General features: G+C 32.8%; 2 long non-coding RNA genes across 2 annotated transcripts in view; one reads left to right on the top strand and one right to left on the bottom strand.

Annotated features, from left to right (window-relative positions):
• Positions 1 to 573: 573 nt before the first annotated feature.
• LOC121035758 (uncharacterized) lies at positions 574 to 17,861 on the bottom strand. Its single transcript, XR_005793052.1, has 2 exons — positions 17,763 to 17,861; positions 574 to 776 (listed from the first exon to the last, which is right to left on the bottom strand). It is a non-coding gene; the product is annotated as an uncharacterized LOC121035758 (long non-coding RNA).
• An 82-nt stretch (positions 17,862 to 17,943) lies between these two features.
• The window catches only part of LOC121036090 (uncharacterized), a 28,127-nt gene continuing 23,906 nt past the window's right edge, over positions 17,944 to 22,164 (top strand). Inside the window, exon 1 of the long non-coding RNA XR_005793229.1 lies at positions 17,944 to 18,009. This is a non-coding gene — a long non-coding RNA (uncharacterized LOC121036090). The remainder of the gene's footprint in view (positions 18,010 to 22,164) is intronic.

Below are 22,164 nucleotides of genomic sequence, written 5' to 3' on the forward strand. Positions count from 1 at the left end.
CGTAGTGAATTCACTGAAAAGGTGCTCTAACTACTACTAGTTTAGAATGCCCTAAGAATATTCTGTCCTAGGTTCTCAAGCACATTTTTACTTCTGAAAATAAGGGCTACAGGAAGCAAATGTTATTTAGAATTTTTAATACACATGGATTTTAATAGAACATATGATTAAGAAAATGATGAAAGTATGAAAAATGAAGACTTTTAAGGCTCTTCTCCTTGAAGGTATGAACATACCATTGTTTGATGTCTGATTTAATAGAAATGAAAAGCATTTTCTTAGATGATATGTGAGAGCAAATTAAAGTGTTTTTGACTTCCCAAATGAAAATAAAAATCTCTGAATTTTTTGATAAAACTTTTAATACTTTAAGCTATTAAGATTTATATGGCTTTCCGTGTTATCTTTGATGTATGAAAAAATTGTGGTTTCTTTGTGTATTCCCATACTTCACAGTGTCACAAGTTGGGGATTTATATACATATTTTTTAATAATATAAATGCTGTTCTATGAGAAAATATATTCATATGCTAGGATACGTGATTAAGTATTTCTGATAAAAATCAAAACAATATTTTTAATGAATTTATTGAATTGCACTTTAGAACATTCAGACTGAATGAATATTACTTTGCAGCATTTATTTGTATGAAGTCCACTGTGGTTTGCTTCTCAGATATCCCGGGTATTGTGGAAATCCTAACATTTGTTTAGGATAACATTATTTAGTTTTAATCAAAAGTCCTCATGAGTTTTGAGTCTTGAACGGGTCCAACTGGGAGAAATGAGAAACAGCAATATTTCATGTCAAAACTACAAAAGAAAAAATAATTCAAAGATACTGTACTAATTTCTAATATCAGATAATACGCTTAGTACTAAAAGGTAAAGTTCATACAACCTGAAAGTCAATATATTGAAAATATGCTATGCCATACAGTGAGTAGTTTTAAAATAATACGAGCATTAAAAAAATAGCAAATATATAGGAGATACATTTAGTAAGGCAATGTTCACATGTGATACTTTATTAACCCCCAATTCTGCATGCTTGTGTTTGTTTTATTATTATTTTTGTTATTAATCCTTTTTATACATGGAATCAAGATAAAAAGAATTAAAAAACTAGCCCATGTTACCAAGCTAATGTGAGCAGTGTAATTTAATGAAGGCAAAAAATACCTTTAAATCCCTATTCTCTACCTAGAAAATAAACTCCAGAAATATGAGGGTCTTTGTTGTTCTTGTTTATTCATGATGTTCATGCTCCTTGAGCACAGGCCACACGCAAGGGAGACACTCAGAAGACATTTGTTGAATGATTCCACATGTGTCCGTTGGGCACTTTAATTGCATTCTTTCTCTTGTAGAGCAGTTGAGTCATTAATGACACCTACTACGTTGAGTGATAAGAATTATGTAAGATATTACCAGAAATGCATTTAGTAATGCTCTCTTAGTTAAGTTTGAAACAACTTGATACATTAATTCTGGGTATGTATTTTGATAGTAGATTCCCACTTTTATCTAAAGACATGCCTAAAAATTAATTCTAGATCCCAGGTCAGGCTAAAATAATACATTTAAGCAGATTTTTCACCAGTAATATTCACATTATAAAAGAAAATCCCCTATAAAATTTCCCAGAAATGCAAAAAAAATAAAATAAAATAAATAAATAAATAAATAAAAAAAAATAAAAGAAAATCCCTCTTTGGCCTATGATATAGGCAAACGGTGGATTCTGACAAAAATCATGAATATTAGTAAAAATTAGCTATGTGATAGGAAACTGTTAAGTACTTTACCAACATTAACGCTTTTATTTCTTCTCCTTTTACAATCTCGTAGATATATAAAAACCATTTAGGGGCGCCTGGGTGGCGCAGTCGGTTAAGCCTCCGACTTCAGCCAGGTCACGATCTCGCGGTCCGTGAGTTCGAGCCCCGCGTCAGGCTCTGGGCTGATGGCTCAGAGCCTGGAGCCTGTTTCCGATTCTGTGTCTCCCTCTCTCTCTGCTCCTCCCCCGTTCATGCTCTGTCTCTCTCTGTCCCAAAAATAAATAAAAAACGTTGAAAAAAAATTAAAAAAAAAACCATTTAAAAAATTAAGAATGTACTTATTTAAATTATAAACCCAAATTATTATTTTAATATTTAATTATATGGAAATCATTATTGTGATATTTTACATTATTTAATCTTTGAAATCTAGTGTGTAGTTTATACTCACAGAACATTTCAATTGAGATGTTAAATTTTCATAGAGAAATTAGATTAGCTTTCATAAAATTTATTTGAAAAATTAGACTTATGTACTCAGAATGTTCCAAATATACTTAAAAGTTTTCTAATAACTGAATGGAATATTAGTTTTAAAGTTCAGACAACATATTAATAGAGAACAAGGAAACAGGAAAGCATGATGCTTAATAAACATATTTTAAAGGCATAAATTCATTTATGACCTTTTAAAAGATATCTGCCACTTAATAGAACTAGAATTTCTCAATTTTCTGTGTCCTTTCATATAAACTATTTATATTAATATTTTCTAAGGAGCAACAATTTTGCTTCATCTGATTTATTCAGACGAAATCTTTCACCAAATTATACATAGGAAATTAGTTTGGTGATTCTTATATAAATCAATATGCCTCTAAACCAATTCATCATATATATTTTTTTAATAGATAGATGCATTTTCTGAGACTGTGTGTGTGTGCGTGTGCATGTGCATGCATGCACACGCACATGTTGGTAGGTGCTTGTTAGGACTCTAAAAAGGAAAAACTAAAATAGATTAATGTGTTACTAGGGGTTAGGCTGTAAAATACACATGTTGAACAAGAAAACATAGATTCACATTTGATAATCTTTTTTTTCCCCATTAAGGATTGTCTATCTTTGCAATAATTTAGTAACAAATGCTATAATAACTTATGGACATGGAAAAATGAGCACATATTTTTAACCTGTCCAAAAAACTGATAAAAGTTAATGTAGGAGACACAACTAATTCACATTAATTATTTTAGACTTTTCTATTATTGATTATTGTGTTCAAGGCATCTTTGAATCTAACACTCAATTGCAATGGTGTCAAATTTGACACTGAGCCAAGTCTGATCTCATTTTTCCAGGCTTTGCATGATTATATCCTAAACACATAATTCATTTGTTTGTTCTATTTTAACATTGTAAAAAGATGATGAGTTTTGAAATTTGAGTGAGTGTATGGTTGTTGATTGACAAGTGAAGATTGAAATTATAACAAGTTTGCTTTATAATTTGGTGAATTTGTTCAAACATTGCCATCTGTTTTTGCAGGGAAACCAAGAACAATCTCTCAAATACAAATTGATTCTGCTTGGTCACTCAGCTGGTGGAACATAGGGGTAATTTACAGAGAGATGATTGTTCATTTACTTAAAAATTTCCTCATTCTTAGGCAAGTGATCATTCCAGAGGCAATACACTACTCACAAGTCTGTGTACAGTCTGATATTTCTCAACTGATTCAAAATGGAACTCTTGTCTCTGAGCTACTGGCTTTCAAGTAGAATCCAATTATACACCTTTCACTTTTTATAAAAGTCTCAGTGAGATTTTAAAGATCAATATAACTCCAAGGCAGAACAAAAAGAGGGTAAAAACTATTATTTTAACTAAAGATATAATAACACAAATCCTTATTTAAAAATTATAATCATTTAGCAACTACTATGCTAAATTCTGGTGGTTGAAAGGTACCGTACATTTGGCTTATTTTTTAACTCTTCCCTGAATAGACTAAAGAGAATCTTTTTTTAATTTTTGAAAACTACATAAAAATAGAACAAAGTCTATAATTAGAATCTATGTCTTTTCTTCAAAAGGCAAGATAATGTCATTTGGAACTGTTAAATTAATTAAACCAAAAGGCCATTGGTCTGTTCTAATGCCTTTAGTGGTCTGCAAAAGCTGCAAATGTTGTAAGATAACGAAATCAAAACCTAAGGACAGACAATTAGGCTTTCCGAAATAAGGCAATCTATATGCTATAGCCAATTATATAATTTCCTTGTTTTGCTTCGACTTTTTTATAAAAGTCTTTCCTCTAATCTCTGTGGGTGGAACTTGCCCCTAATCACTTGTGGTTTGACACTGCTTTATTAGAGTTGATTCTTTGCTAATCTAAACTCTTGAAATTTTTAAGAGGCTTCAGTTTATCTTTTAACAGAACTGAGATTCTTTGAGAAAGATAACAACGTATTCATTCAGTTTCCAACAGATACTTTGTAAATATTTGTTGAATGGAGGAAACAATTAAATTGAAATAAATTGAGTAGAATTGAAATGAGTATATTATCTATAAATGTAAAATTTCTTTATATCAATGGGATTGTAAATATTAAAAAAAAGAGATAACTTAGTAAAATACTTGTAATATATATTAGAGGAATTTTTTTAATCTAAGGATGACTTTTCAAATCAATAAGAAAAAAAAATCAGCACTTCCACTGAAATAAAAAAGAATATGGACAAAGATAATGGCTTGTGAATTATTTACAAGTGACAAAAATTTTCATTCCTATGAATAACCAAAAAAAAAAAAGGGAAAATTAAAAGAATACAATATACACATGATTTCAATTAGTGTATTACAAAATAGGGAAACCAAAAGTTTTCTTGTATCCTTTCCAATCCACCTGTTCTCTCTCCAGCCAAAGATGACTCCTGATCTGTTTCTTATCTCTACAGATTGTATTTTTTATAATTTTATAAAAATGATTCTGTAAAGAATATTTTCTTTGGCTATCTACTTTCACTCAGTGTAATAATTTTAAGATTCACTTATATTATAGACTCATTTTTCTTATATATTTGTATATATTATGTGTAAAGACTTTCAAAAACACTATTTGACATGACAATATATATTTATATTAATATATTGTATATAAATTATGTGTATTAAACCATATTCAATTATATGTTCTTATTAACTGTCATTTCCACTGGAGTAAAATCAAGGTGGAGTCAGAGATTTTTTTCAGTGACATTCACTTTTTTAATTTCTTTAGCTATTAGCTTAAGAAGTAGTTTTTGACGCATAGTAGACAATAAATACTTGTTAAACAATCATCAATGTCTGTATTTATAAAACATTTTATACATATCTGATGCTTTTTTTAAGATGCATTCCAAAACATGAGGGGCGCCTGGGTGGCTCCGTTGGTTATTCGTCCGACTCCAGCTCAGGTCATGATCTCATGGTCCATGGGTTCCAGCACCACCTGGGGCTCTGTGCTGACAGCTCAGAGCCCAGAGCTTGCTTCACATTCTGTGTCTCCCTCTGTCTCTGCCCCTACCCGCTTACACTCTGTCTCTCTCTCTCAAAAATCAACATTAAAAAACATTAAAAGAAAAGATACTTTCAAAACATGAAATGGTAGATTTCAAAAGGTAGGACTATCTCTCCACTAATGGATGGATAAACAAAATGTGATAAACCCATACATGACAACTTTTTAAAAAAATGTTTATTTGTTTTTAGAGAGAGAGAATGTGTGAGTGAGTGAGTGGGGGAGGAGCAGAGAGAAAAATGGGACAGAGGATCTGAAGCAGGCTCTGGGCTGACAGCAGAAAGCCTGATGTGGGGTTCAAACTCACAGACCCTGAGATCAGGACCTGAGATCATGACTTAAGTCAGGCACTTAACCAACTGAGCCACCCAGGCTCCCCATGACAATTTTTAGATAAAGTGGGAGTTAAGTAGAAAAGTAGCAGGACATACACATTTAAGATATCCTAAGTTTGCTTTGAAGAATTTTTGTGTGGGGTACGTGCGAGAAATTGTTATCTACTAACTGTTATCTATTCTCTGTCTATTGCCTATTTATTTATTTTTTTCTCTGAGAAACCGGATATACAATTAACCATACTGTTGTAACCAAATGACACTATGTTAGCCATGCTCATTCTGTTGATCAGATGTTACAATGATAAATGGAAATTGTGCTTTATTACTTTCCTTTTTACTCTCTTTTATGTTCTTTTCATTTTCTACAGTGAAATCAGTTACATTCATATTCACAAAATTCAGGCCATTTAAATTGAGTTTACTCAAATATACAGTTGTATTTTCATTTCTTTGGAAGTTGAAGTGTGACTTGCAATTATTTGAGTTTGATTGTAACTAAAACATTTGTAATGTCTATCCACAAGATAAGGGATAGAGATGGCCAATAAATAAGAAAAATATTTCATCTCCTTTAAACTCCAAGAAGCACAAAATCAGGTTAAATAATAATGAACTACTAGTTTACCTTACCAAATTGGGAGTAATAAGATAAATGTAATTATTTTGTTATATGATTGTTATTTCTGTGATATTTATAATACTTACATTTTTAATTATTATGCTTCTTAGAATGTAGTCAGAAAAACTGGAAAATAATTTGCTAGTAATGTTTATATTGCTTGGTTAAAAAAAAAGAAACAAAACGTGTATGTGTAAGAAAATGTTGAAAATCACGATCTCTGATAGATGAGGTGTTGATTATTCCATTTTCTTCTGCATGAAAATGTATTTATTATTTTATTGGGAAAGCTTATAAAGTTGATATGCTGTGGTGAATTAGGGGACAAAGACCTAAAATTTAGCTTAATAGCTTTATTTCTTTTGTATTGCCTACATGAACGCCTTTTCAATATATTATTCTAAGACTACTCCCACTGTGTTTCACGCATCAGTGTCACCAAAAACTGATTCTATCTCAGATTATTTTCTGTTATGTAGCAATATATTTCCATCTCAAAGACATTGTTAGACATTCTACAATGTGAAGGTAAAATAGCTCCTCTTCTATTTACTGATATGAATACCCAAATGTCTCCAATGTGTGATTTTCCCCAAGTTGCTTACCCTCTGTAAGTCTCATTTTTTCACCTATGAAATGAAGCCATTGCTAGCATGCCTAAAAATTAAAAGTAATTAAATAAATAAACAAATAAATAGTTTGTATTATTTTAATTACAGCTAAAGTTTATTGGATAGCCACCACATCTCAGAAAAAAAGGTTAAAGGCTTTGAAAGAATTATTTCACTGAATTCTAATTGGCAATATTTTAGTTAGAAATCCCACTTTACAGGTTAAAAATACTATATCTAGATATTTTGTGTTTTCCCCAGTAAGAGAGCCCTTAAAAGATAAAACCAGGATTAAATCTCATATAGTCTAATCTGAGTTCTTTTGTTTTTAGCCTCTCACTAAAGTTTCAACAAAGGCCTGGTTCTCAACATGGAACATGCACCCATTTAGACTGGGAGTCATTTGTAGTGCTTTCTGGACTTCTTGGCCTGGAATTTTATTTATCTATTTTAGTCATAATCATATCATTGTTGACTTATGGAAAAATAACATTAGTGGTACTTTTATGCAGAAAATAATAGGGACCATTGCTAGAATTCTAATTTAGCTATTTGTGGAAATTGATTCAAACTGGACACACAAACGTTACAAGCCCTAATAAGCAATCTAAGGATAGTTATAGTGAATTTAGCTTCCCTGAGCATCCATTTTTGCTTGACATTGTAAATACTTCACATTTACCCTTCAATTGTCATGGTGGTTAATTTTATGTGTTAACTTGGCTAGACAATATTATCTCAGGTTTTTTGTAAAACACTATTCTAGATACTGTTGTGAAGATATTTTGTAGATGTGATTAACATTTATAATCAGATGACTTTAAGTAAAGCAGATTATTCTCTGTAATGAGGGTGGGTTTCATTCAAGTAAGTTTAAAACCTTAAGAGCAAAAACTAAACTTTCCTAGTAAAGAAGGAATTCTGCCTTAAGACTATCATAGAAATTCTGTCTGAAATTCCAGCCTACTAGTCTATCCTGTGAATTTCAGGCTTGCTGGCCTTCACAATGACATGAGCCAATTCTTTCTATTTTTAATCTCCATCTCTGTCTGTCTATTGATATATCTATCTATCCTATTGACTCTGTTTCTTTGGAGATTCCTAAAATACTATTTTATAAGACTAGCAATAGTAAACCTAGTCAAATAGCTGATCCAATTTGTCTTGATAAGCAAAATAATACAAACAAAATAGATCAATAATAAACAAAAAAAGTAATTAAAGTACTCAGCTTTTCCATATGACTTGTGAAATGATGCTTTATAAACCATATAATATACTAGCTTACTTGACATGGATTAATGAAGTCACATAACATTATAAGCTCTTGGGTTTTTCCTTTGTTCTTTGTTGTAGAGTTTCAGGGACATCCAATTGAAAGCACACTAGTTCGACAGCTTTTGAATATAGCTCTTCATTTCTGAACTGTATTTTACCTTTACAATGAGGAAAGTTGCCTGGCTGGCTCCTAAGATTCTGAGTATTTCACGTATGATACACTGAGTAATGGAAAAACAATTGTTTGTTTCTATCCCTGCTACTACTATTGAATATGTATATAAATGCTCACTTTGTGAATGTCTGAAAAAATATATTTACTTCTTTAGAAAAACAATCACTTTAGAGGAACAACTAAATTTCTCTTTGAATTTGACCTAGAAATGTTTTAAAGATCATATAAAAAATATCAGCTCATATTTCTCACTCAAGATTTGTCTATGTCTCTATCCTAGTGAGTTTTGTTACTTGAATTAAATCCCTGAGAAGTTATTTCAGAAATCTTCATACTTGTCAACACCAAAGAAAATAAATATAATGGAATTAGCAAGAATTAATTACTAATTTTATTTCTAATTGATAATCAAATCCAGTGCCATGTTCTGAGAACTTCCGACATTTTTCCTTTTCTTTTATTCTTGTAAACATTATAGTTAAAATTTTAATGGAGCAAAACCCCTTAAGTATTAGTAATACCATCATAAAAACTGATAATCTGTGACATCTAATACTCAGAGTTATCACAAATTATTAAATGAGAAAACTAGCTCTATATGTTTAAAAAACATTATATTTTGAACTTCCTTTTAATACCTGTTATACTTAATGGTCTGTCATCATTTCATTATAAATCCAATAAATGCAATGCATATAACTCATTTTGATCATCCCTTAATTGAAACTTATTATATTGGTTTAAGGCTATCTTTTAGGTAGACATGGAACACTTTCTTTCCCTTGAGCAACATTATTTAAAAATTAAATTGAGGGGCGCCTGGGTGGCGCAGTCGGTTAAGCGTCCGACTTCAGCCAGGTCACGATCTCGCGGTCCGTGAGTTCGAGCCCCGCGTCGGGCTCTGGGCTGATGGCTCGGAGCCTGGAGCCTGTTTCCGATTCTGTGTCTCCCTCTCTCTCTGCCCCTCCCCCGTTCATGCTCTGTCTCTCTCTGTTCCAAAAATAAATAAACATTGAAAAAAAAAAAAAATTTTAAAAATTAAATTGAAAAATACCCCCCCCAAAGTTCCTAATGACACCTTAGTATTTTCTAGAGATTATAAAGCACAAATAGAGAATATTTTTAAGAACATCACTTTCTTGGTATTTGCTAAGTCCAGTGAACTTATTTAAATGCAAGTGAGAATGACCTATGCCCTTCCAAAAAGGTCTTCGATGCATAGACATTGGCCTGCAGGCAGCTAACAGAGAACTCCACTTGTCTGCCCTGATAAAGTATAAATTCATTGGAAGCACACAGTTATATTATCAACAATGAATAAACAAAACTAACTGGTGAGAACTATTGTTGTTTCTGTAGAAGTGTGCATTTCAAAAAAAGAGAACTGTTCTAAAGATATTTTGAAGTCTTGTCTTTTGAAATAAAGATCACTGTTCAAGAGAGAGTAGATTCATGGATTATCATAGGAACATTAGAATGTCCATTTAGAGCACAAGAGCATTTCATAAGCTCTATAAAATGAAATTATCTTTTCCTCTAGACCTTCAGCTGTACTCTAAAGCCAAGTTTTCTCAATTCTAAATGATTATTATAAATTATTCAAATTTTAACAGTATTGCAAAACATGAAAAATATAAGCTGTGACATGAATATTATATTTTCCAACACTGTTAAACAAACTGACCAAGAAAGCAGAGCAAGTTCCAACAATTATTTTTTCCCAGGTGAGATGTGTCACAAGAACACAATAATCTCTATGTGACATTTATTTTATTCTGTATGATGCTACAGAATATGCTATAATTATATGTCAGTCTACACCCAAGATTTTAAGCTGATACAGATTTTAAGAGACATATTTAATCCATAACAACATACTCAAGAAAAATGAAAATTATTTAATTAAATAGAGGCATGGGTAAATGTACTTTTTTCTACATTTTTATCAACTTACTTACAGTCAAGATCTTTTGGTAGCCATTAGCAATCATGTCACTCTTTCCTTTTATTCTTGTAAAATGAATTTTTGTAGTTACTCTGACTTATTTTCCTGATGCTTGGGAAATAACTCCAGTTACACCCAGACACATTTAATGGGTGACTGCATTTAATTACAACATCTCTAATTTTAAAATTTACATTCTGGATTATAACTCTTTTTATTCAATAAAGGGTCACATATTTTATATTTTATCTCTAAAATATCTCCAGTGTGTTTGTCTTTCTCCTTCCACACAACACCATTGAAATTCAGTCTCTTAGGTCTCTGGCATAAAATTCTGGGGTGCGTTTCTTGTCTATTTCCCTGAGTCTAGAATATTTACTTCCCTAATTTTTCCCCAAACTGAAAATTACCTTCATAACATGTACATGTAACAATTTACTTTCTATGTAAAAATTTCTCAGCAACTATGAATTACTGCTTAACTAGACTTAAACTATATTCCTAAATTGCCTTTCCCACCTAACCTTGAAAGATTTGCTTTTTAAAGAGGCACGTAGTCCACTAAAATTTTTATCAAGCCCTTTTTCTTCTGTACGTATTTTCTCATTTATACTCTGTGTCTAAAGTTCATGGTTTCTGACTCTACTTTCAGGAATCTTATGCCTTTGGTCATGCTACCCGAAGTATAGGCAAGTGAAAATAATAGTGTGGACTAGATTACAACATTTTAGCTTGTTTTTAAACGTTGTAACCTATTCTGGCCAGTTATTCACCAAAGTCTTCCTATTCTCCCTATGAGAGTACCATTAGAATATACCTCCCTCCCCTCTTACAGTCAGATGTGGCCATGTGATGAGTTCTGGCCATGGGAATGTGGACAGAAGTAAGTTTTCCAATTTTACAACCCAATACATATGATTTGACATAAAGCTCCATGCTCTCTGTTCATCTCCATGCCCGGACGCAGAGTGCCAATGAGGGACTCTGAGGTCCTAGGTAATAGCAGCCCCCCCTGGATGAACCAAGAATAGAGTTTTCAATGATTGCCTAAAACAAAGCCCCCCTACAAACTGGTATGACCTAACACAAATGCATAAATCTTTATTGTGTTAATGCACTGAGAGTTTCATTACACCAACCAGTAGCTTTCCCTGAACTATAAAAATGCCCAGCACCACATTTGGTAGATAGTGCTACTAAAGATTCTACTAAACATGTATGTTTGATAATTCCTCTACATGAACTCATGAGTGTTGCTGAAACAAACTCAAGTAAAAACTAGAAGATAGCCTATTTTCTCAGTCTCTATCTGGATCCCTATCCATACCTACATATTTTTAAAATATCCATTTTCTTAAAGGCCATGACATGCATCTACTCTAGTATATGCAATTTTTCATATATTTAATAATAGTTTTGTTATGAAATTTCAAATCATGTATTGATTCTGTCCCTTTACTTGAACTATATATTATTATTTATATAGAAAGAGTTTATAGCCAGAGTTTGCATGAGTAAAAATTTCACCTTATAATTTTCCACCTTAACTTTGCTGTGCTTCAAATTCACCAACTTCAACAACCATAGATTCGGTAGAGATTAGTAGTACGTTGAAGAAGATATATAAAGAATGGTTACTATCGTTGAAATTGGTAACTAATATGTGACAACTTACTGTATTTTAACTTCATAAGCAAGTGGATGTGAGCAAATGAGACTGCTTTGATACAATAAAAAACACTTTAGTTTTGCTATAAACATAGTGATATATTAATAACACAACAGATGTATTATGAAACCCCAGTTGGTACAAAGCACTGTACTGATTAATTTGAAAGAATGTGTTTCAAAATAAAGCTTCAATCACATGAAAGATATTTAATTCTTCTGATTTCAATTTCCAATTTCCAATTTTCAATTTACATCAATACTCATATTTTGGAGCTACTGCGTTCAGATTATATGAAGAAATTTTATTTAGAACACATGATGCTGTGCCCGGCACACACCAGGCTTTAACAAATGTAGGTTCCTTCTTCATCCTCTTCACTGAAGCCTTTGGCTCTGCTGTCCAGGTCTCCCTTCCAAGGCAGTGTCCATTTCTTCCACATTCCTATCTCATTTCTGTCTCACAGGAAAATTCAAATTCTCCAAATACCATCTTTCCAACTAGTATCACAGAACAAAGTTAGTCCATAAATATCTACTCATATAACATGAGCCTATTTAATGATGACTAAATGTATTGATCTCTTGTGCTAGTGTATTGGAGTTCTTGCTATTTACTAGCATAAAACTGTCTTTAAAGCCATATCATTTTCCCATTAAAAAATGAAACAACTACTAGCTATACAGCATTTTCTAAGTGCAAGGCACTGTTCTAATTACTTTACATATATTGACATTTTTAAGTATACCCCGAATCCTGTGAGATCAGCAAAGTTTCTCAGTTCCTCTAAAGGGCAAGTTTGGATTTCTGTTTCCAATAGATTTTTTTTTCTCCTAAGACACTGACTAAACATTCTGACTGTATGGAATAAAGTAATAGCTCATATAATTTTAAAACATCTTTTTAAGTATATCGACAAGATGGCCTGAAAGTAAGGATAGATCATGCCCCAAATGCAATGAAACTGACAACACTAGAAGATAAACACAGATATCAAACATAATCCTCAACCTGAGGACTTTCACTGAACCTTGGATATATTAAGCTTCTGTTGAGTCACTGAATTCGGAAAAGAGAATAAAATCTAGGGATGTATAAGCCAGGGAATCTAGTAGGACAACACTGCATAAAACTGAGATTCTGGAGGATACATATTTAACATAAGAATGAGTGAGAATTTCTAGGTACATTGGAAGAAAATACAAAGACAATCTGCCTCTCTCTCCTTGACACTGAGTAAAAGAAAACATATATATATATATATATACCCTCTAGAATCATATCCCCATGATGTCCTTCACCCCCATTGTTGCAGTAAATTCACACACACACACACACACACACACACACACATACACACACACAAAACGTGGGATTCAAAACAAAGCAAGAATGTCCACCATTTCAAGGCATTACTGAAACATGACATGAAAAGAAAATATAAAGCACACAGTTTGGAAAAGAAAAAGTAAACAAACTTATTTACAGAAAACATGACTATGTATGCAGAAAATAATAAGTAATCTACAAAACAGCAATTAGATCTAATAAGCCAATATAGTAAGATTGCAGGATAACCAGTCAACATACTAAAATCAATTACATTTCTATATGCTATTGGCAAATACTCTAAAAATAAATCTATTAAGTGACATCATTTACACTAACATAAAAATAAAGGTTTAGAAATAATTTAAGAAAATAGGTCATGATTGTATTTAAAATCAAGATTTGGTATCGGCAGTGTTAAGTTTTTTTTTTTTCTCTGTAATTTTGAGTATATCTATTGTTCATCACTAAATAAAAAGAAACATTATAATATAGAGAAAACTTCAACCATTTGTTACTAAACTATAATGCAAGGCTCAATATTCAGACCTGAGCTCCAATTTTACTTCATACTGAAGGCTTGCATGGTTACCGAATTTGGTGAAGTTCCACAAACACAACATACACACATGCATGCTAGTAACTCTCTATGGAGCCTGTCACATTAATGGCTCTCGATTAACACAATACCTGATAACCATGCCCTTGTGTAGCCCCCTCCCATATTGGCTCTGAACATCACCATAGAATTGTATAAGCCAATGGGACGATCAGCAAATTTGACACAAAAAGATTTAATAATCCTTATACACGGGAACTTGCCCTCTTTTTGTGTTGTGACCATCATGTAAAGAAGAACTGACAAACTTATTGGGGAGGCCCTTTCAAAAGCCATCAGTAACTTCTAGACATGTGAATGAAGCGATGTTGAACTTTCAGCCTCAGCCAAGCCACTACCTGAGTATAGTTGCATAAGGGACCACAGATGACATCAAATGATCAACTCAGCTCAAATTATCAATCCAGCAAATCAGAGCAAGTAGTAAGAGTAACTTTAAACCACTAAGATTGAAGGTGATTTGATGCATGGCAATCTGTAACTGATACACACTGTGTAGTTTTATTTTCTTCGTGGCAGCAAGTACTATCTTGAAATGTCAAGTTTATTAATGTATTTATGTATATATTTACTTTATCTTGTGTACTGATTTTCCTCAATAGAATATAAGCTTTATAATATGAGAAGCCTTATCTATCTGGCTCACTATTGTATTTACATGGCCAGGAATATTTAGGGTACATCTTAGATATTTAAGCAATATTTTAACTTAATTTGAATAAATAAAAGTGCCTTTATTCCAAAGAATTCCTGGCAATTTATTTCTCTGGAATAGAGCTTCGACTGCCATATTCTGTTGCTCAACTCCAGTGAGTATCAGAAATATAGAACAGGCATGTTCAAAACTCTTACTATAATAAAAAAAATAATAAATTAACTTGAAAACACTAAATATAACTATATAATATACATAATACATATAATATATAATATACTATCTATAACACATTCAATATACATATTTAATACATATAATACATAACAGTGTATGCTATGAATATATTATACAACCATAATAATATAATACACAAATAACATAAGAAAAGTCAACAAGCAACATGCTACCAAATAACATTTTAAAAGCCTTTAATTCATGTATATTGGGTTAAGATGGAGGAGAAGCTGAGTAAACTTTTCTTGTTGAATTTGATGGCTAAATCTATGATTGAGTGCTAATCTCAGGATTACCAAAAGTTATTATAAGGGTCTTTGTGAAGTCCTAATAAGTAGCACCGTTCCAAATTACCTGATTTTTGATTGATTTGAGAAGTAAGATTAAGTTGTAATAGGTGGAGGCCAAATTAGCAGTTTACTGATAAAGGTATTTTTGAATATTAACTTTTATGTAGGCTGAAAGGATTTGCTTTATGTAACAAAATTGCCAGGATTGTGCATGTTTACTTATAGTATGTACTCAGGACAGGCACGAACAAATACACAAACACATCTCATGGAGGCATTTGGCCAGGATTTATGATCTGAAATAAGAGAAGAGAACCCTTGATCCCAGTAATTAGTTACTCCCAATACAAAAAATGAAGAAGTTAGTGAAGAAAGTTCCATTTACTTCCTTAAGTAGGGGATTTCAGGTGACACCCAAAGTACTCTGGACAGAAAGGGACAGAAAGAGGGCAGTCATCTCAACCTGTTTAATCTCTCTTTGTATGGAAAGAAAAATCAGGTATAAAGAGACAAGATCTCCTTCACATCACTCAGTTATTTTCCTTTGGAAATTTTTAGTCTCTTGCCAAGTAGGAATAGAGCAATGTCATCTCTTCATGGGGACAATTTTGCTCCCACCTTTATGAGGTCAAAGAGCGCATTCATTGAACTAAATCAAAAGTCTCTGCACCTAAGACTGAAAGTCAACTCATTCGTTCATTACTCAGTACAAACCCTCTCCTTTTCATGGAATTTTTAGAGAGAAATTCGATGCCAAATATCAAATGCCATAGCAAATTCAAACCCAATGATGTTAATTTTAAAGGAATTAAAGTCAAAAATAAAAGTATTTGACCCTTGTCAGTTATATTCTAAATAAACTACATTATAAAATTCATCCTTATCTATTCACTGAATCTTGAATCTGAGTTAGAGGAATTCTTGATTCAGGAGCAGAGTGGGGTCTCTCAGCAGTTAGAGAGCTCTCTTACAAGAACAGCAAACAAAAACCAGGATCTCAGAAAAAGTGTTATCCCAGTACAAAATCCCTAGTGAGTTTTATGTTTAAGGATTATAATGAGTTACTTAGACACACAAAACTATTAAAACCTAGATCTCCACACTTCACATTTAGAAAACAAAACAATCTCCAGGTTCTAGAGCAGATATCTCAGGGGAAATTATTTTTCTCAGAATTCAGTTCTAACCTTAAATGTCACTTCACCAGGATACTTTTTATCTGTATAGAATGCATGACCTAACCTGTATACTTGAACTTAAGCGGGAGAAATCTCGGTAAGTTTTTTTTTTCATTGTGCATTTACCAGAACTTGAGGATGGAAGGAATGGAGAGGAAAAGGTATCTGTCTATAATGAATATCTTTTTTTAAGAAAATGGTATTTGGTACACTATTGCTTTCTTCAAAATTTAGAGATTTGAAATGCTGGAAGCCCCAGTCAACCATTCTGTATATTAAACTCTTTGTATGTTCTTTGTGAGCCCTTCAATGTTTGCATTTGAATGTTGCTTTTCTGGTGAGTGCTGCTGCTGAATATGGCCATCATTATCTTGTCTGCAAGCACTTCTAGTCCTGTGCCACAGTTTCTTCATAACTATTTTATAATTTTACATATGCATCAGCAATTTATGAGGGAGCTTGTTTCCCTAGAGTCTTGCCAACAGAGTCTGTCATCACAAATTGGATTTTGAGACAAAATAATTCATTAGACATGATCAGTTTAAAGTTGTATTTCTCTTATGGGTAAGTTTGAACATCCTTTAATATATTGAAGGGCCTGCCATATTTCTATTTTCCATGATATGTCTGTTTATACTTTCGGTTCAATTATTACCAGATTTTTTCTTTTCAAATTTTAGAAGCACTTTAGATCGTCTCTTAGCTCTGTGTGATTTAAATTGAAAATACTTTTTCTTCTGTTTTCCATTTATTTTGTTTTTGTTATTATTATTACTATTTCCAAAAAGGTGTTAAAATATATTTATTAAGATATCGTTTTACATGGCATTAAACTTTTTAGTGTAAAATTCCATAGGTTTTGATAAACTCATACAGACATGTAACCACTACCACCATCAAGGTAGAGAAGAGTTTCATAACCACTTGATAGACATTGAAAGTCTCTCACAATTTCAGGTAGGACTGACTTCACAGGGGAGGTATTATTATATGACTCGAAATTAACCAAAGTCAAAGTAACCTCTCTACATTCTAAAATCTGATATTGAAGGCCTCATTCTGGCCTGTCAAAAATTCACTAGGTTTTATTGTTTTGCACAAATACTACTTCTTTTTTCTTTGCTACTCATATTCTCAACCCGTGCACTAGAATAGGGGTTTTTGTGGATTTTTTTTTTGAGGGGATAATATCTTTCAATAGTCTTGATACTCACTGGTTGATATATTGTCACGATCACATCCCTAATTACATTTTATTCCTTTGAATCCCTCTGAAATCTGAAACAACTATGACCCTTGTGGAGATAATGGGGATAAATAAAATGTGTGACTTGTGTGACTTTTCTTCTTGTTTCACATCACATTCTTTCTAATACAGATTTATCAGCCCTTCACACATGAAAATAATAACTCTAGATGGAGAGTCAGGAAAATACCATCCCTCAGATGAGTGGGTATTTGAGTGACTGACCTTTACAGGATCTGGCCAAGCAAGAAGATGATTCATGTGTGCATTTAGTGGGTTTACTTAGGGGTCATGAAACACATTCCATGAATTGTTGGCTTTTTCCCAGTGATTCCAGTGAAGGTTTGTCTTCTAGAACTATTCTTACCTCACAATAGGCCCACTTGCCTAATGTTGTGATATGAAGGTGCAGGCCAGAAGTCAAATAGTCACAGAAAAGTGTTTGGTGGCAGCTGACATCAGAAATATGTAAGTAGTAGGGCCGTCTGGGTAGCTCAGTCAGCTAAGTGTTTGACTTCAGCTCAGGTCATGATCATGTGGTTCATGAGTTCAAGCCCTGCATCGGGCTCTGTGCTGTCAGTTCAGAGCCTGTAGCCTGCTTTGGATTCTGTGTTCCCTCTCTCTCTGACCCTCCCCCGTTCATGCTCTGTCTGTCTCTCTCTTTCAAAAACAAATAAATATTGAAAAAAATTTTAAAAAGACGTATATGTAAGTAGTAGAGGAGAAGCAAAATTTGAATTGTCAGAATCCAGAATTAGTCTGCTGAAAATTATAATAGGAGTGTCAGGAAGTCAAGAAAACAGCACCTTATTTTTCTAGATTTATTGTATTTATGGGTTTTGTTACATGTTTCAAATGTAATTTGTGGCGATTTGTTTCTCATTATAAATAAATCATTTCCCTCTACAATTAAGTTTGTATTTTAAATGTCATATTCGGGGCGCCTGGGTGGCGCAGTCGGTTAAGCGTCCGACTTCAGCTAGGTCACGATCTCGCGGTCTGTGAGTTCGAACCCCGCGTCGGGCTCTGGGCTGATGCCTCGGAGCCTGGAGCCTGTTTCCGATTCTGTGTCTCCCTCTCTCTCTGCCCCTCCCCCGTTCATGCTCTGTCTCTCTCTGTCCCAAAAATAAATAAACGTTGAAAAAAAAAATTAAAAAAAAAATAAATAAATGTCATATTCATGTTCTTAAAGGAAGGACCTCAAAACTATAATATCTGTGCTCCCCAAATCTGGATATCCCCTTCTTATGATCTGAATGTTTGTATGCCCCCAAATTCATATGTAGAAATCATAAGTCCCAAATGCTGATATTAGAAGATAGCGTCTTTGGGAAGTGGTTAGGTCATCAGGGTGGAGCCCTCATGAATGGGATTAGCATCCTTATAAAAAAGGGTCCAGAGGAATCCTTTACCCCTTCCAACTTGTGAAGATACAGAAAGAAGATAGTAATCCGTGAACTAAGGTGTGAAACTCGCCAGTCACTAAATTTGCTATCCCCTCGATCTCTTAATGCCAAGCCTCCAAAACTGTAAAAAATGAATTTGGTTGTTTATAAGCCACCCAGCCTATGATATCTTATTAAAGCAGCTCCAATAAATTGAATACTAATTGCTCTACTATTCACATCTCTTTCCACCAGCCAGGAGAGTCATAACCCATTTTTATTCTCTTGTGGACTTCCTTTGCCATGATTTTTAAGTCACTTCTTTCCATGTTACTTTGTGTTCTGTAATACTTTCAAAATCCTATGTAACACTTATTGTACCTCTCTTGGTACATTTCTTTCTCCTACTGAGTTAGGTACCATTTTCACCACCATTTTACAGATGAGAATACAGAGAATAGAGAGTTCAGTCAATATCTAGGTCAAGTTTACGTGATCATCTGAGGTCAAGTGTCTGTGTGCTTAATCACTGTGTTATCCTGGAATCATTTAATCACAAATACAAGTAATAACAACTCCAAGTTGTTGATTAACTATTTTATATCCTTTTATGTTTGAGTTATGCATATAAGATGGCCTTCCTTTCTTTTCTCTTATTCTTTTACCAATATCTTCTCAAAAATACAATGAATAATGTATATAAAAGTGTTCCATTGAATAATGTCTCATCAAAACTTTATCTTCAGAGTATCTTCTATATCATTTAATATAATGGAAGATAGGTATACAGGGTGGCTCAGTCGGTTAAGCGTCCGACTTTAGCTCAGGTCATGATCTCACAGTTCACAAGTTCAAGTCCCACGTCAGGCTCTGTGCTGACAGCTCAGAGCCTGAAGCCTGCTTCAGATACTGTGACTCCCTCTCTCTCTCTGCCCCTTGCCTGTTCACACACACACTCTCTCTCTCTCTCTCTCTAAAAAATAAATAAAAATTTAAAAATTAAAATTAAAATAATAGAAGATATTGAGAAGCGAAAATCTCACAGCATGTGTATAAACTTTGAAAATAAATGTGAATCCAGATTTTGAAGCAATTAGCAAGTCAGAATATTTATTAGGAAATAAAATTTTTGTTCTAACAACTGAGTGAATTTAGGGGATTTAGTTCCTTCACACATCTTGTCAGAGAATAATGAGATTTAATGCTTCATAAATTATAAAACAAGCACTGGTTTCAGAATGACATGAGTTTTGAAATGCTTTTGCAGCATGTACATAGTCACGAATAGCCCTTTGTCATCACTGGTTAATCACAAATGAGTTGAAGTCAGATCGGTTTAGTGTGTAGCAAGCTGCAACTGAAACTCTTTTTTATTGCCCTTCTGACTAGACAATATTCACTAAAGTGCATCTCAATAATACTAAGAACGGGGTTAATATATTTGACCCATATTAAAATTGCCTCTTGTTGAGTCTACATATACTGCAATTCATTATGATATAAATTAATGTTGAAAATGAAAAGCAAAATGAACCTATAAGGAAATGCTGATGTCTTTTACTTCCTCAATATATATATTTGAAACAGTTCTCTGAAAAGGGTCTACACAATGTATTTTAGCCTTGATATTATTAATAAAGACAGCCGCCAATGTCTTCCTGGGCTACACTAAGGGAATGATGCTATATATTTGCATAACACTTGAAATGTTGAAAGTTATTTCATAGATCATATGTTATTTATGCTCTATTATGAACATCTGATGTACTTTACGTAGATTTGGTATTCTTTTGCAGTCATTCTATAGTTGAAGAAACTGAAATTTGGAGATGCTTAAAAATATGCACATAGATTTATGCTTAGCTCAGCATAGGGAGGATCTCTCAAAAATTTGTTACTAATGTGTAGTTTCAGCTGCTTTTGCTTTTATCACACATTCTTATTTCTTAGCCATATTTGTGGTTTGTAAACATTTCAGAGATATTGTTATGAATTTTTTTTTTTTTTTGAGAGAAAGAGGGCGCGAGTGAGTCAGGGGCAGAGAGAGAGAGAGGAAAAGAGAGACAGAAAGTCTCATGAGGGGCAGAGAGAGAGAAAGAGGGAGAGGGAGATAAAGAAAGAAGGAGAGAGAGAGAGAGAGAGAGAGAGAGAACCCAAAGTGGAGCTCCAACTCATGCCTGTGAGATCATGATCTGAGCCGAAGTCAGATGTTTAACCAACTCAGCCACGAGCCACCCAGGCGCCCTGTTGTGAATATTTTTGAAAATTGTTTTCAGTTTCTAATGGATTAATGGTATTAATGTTTACTCTCCTCTATTTCTCAGATTTTAAAGGAGTTTCTTTTTTGGGGGAGATTATTCTTTTAAAGGTATAATGATTTATAACATTTCTCTTTATCATGTGTCATACCTTAATAATTCATGGAAAACACATCATATGAAAATTATTATATAAATTCTTGTATACTTACCTCTGATTTAATATGACATGTGTCATATCATCGCAGTGCAGGTGTATTTGGATATGACTTTCCTGGGAATCTCAGGATTCCCGCACCATTTTTTCTGGATATGCATTTAGCTTTGAAATATTGTCATTGCTTTTGCTATGCCTGATTTGTTTGCTTGGCAATAATAATAGTCCCTATTAGTTTAGTACTTTTATCATCAGTACTATCAAAAACAGGAGAACAGATTCTATCTAACCTGAATAATTTTAAATCAATCAAGTTTTCCTGTATATATATATAAATATATAGAGACTGTATATTTTTATTAATATGCATATATCTACTAATTCATATTCATTGCAATGAATGAAATTTACAAGTCAATTATTTACTCATAAATAACCAATATTTAGACAAGAAATTTGCATTTTTTAAAAATATACGAGTTGACCATTTCCCCAAGATCATCCATTTATTAGGAAAGTGGTATGTAGTTCTAATTTACATGAAAAAGAAAAAGAGGTAGCCGAAACCTACTGAAAAAACATAATCCATAAAATACTCAATTAGTATAGGAAAAAAAAATGTGCTTTCTTCTCCAAGTAACATATTTCAATACACTAAGGAGTAGAAGTACTGATTCCAACAGAGATAAATCCATTTGTTTCTTTACTTTTACTTATACTTAATATTGTTTACCTTATACATTAAAATCTTATATTTTAAGTGGTTTGTTATGTGACATTGTAACATAGCAGACATTTGAACATATATCTCAAAATTAACTTTCTTT

The sequence above is a fragment of the Herpailurus yagouaroundi genome, unplaced genomic scaffold (assembly GCF_014898765.1).
Source record: "Herpailurus yagouaroundi ecotype Mexico unplaced genomic scaffold, PumYag 162, whole genome shotgun sequence".
In the NCBI taxonomy this organism is placed as follows: domain Eukaryota; kingdom Metazoa; phylum Chordata; class Mammalia; order Carnivora; family Felidae; genus Herpailurus; species Herpailurus yagouaroundi.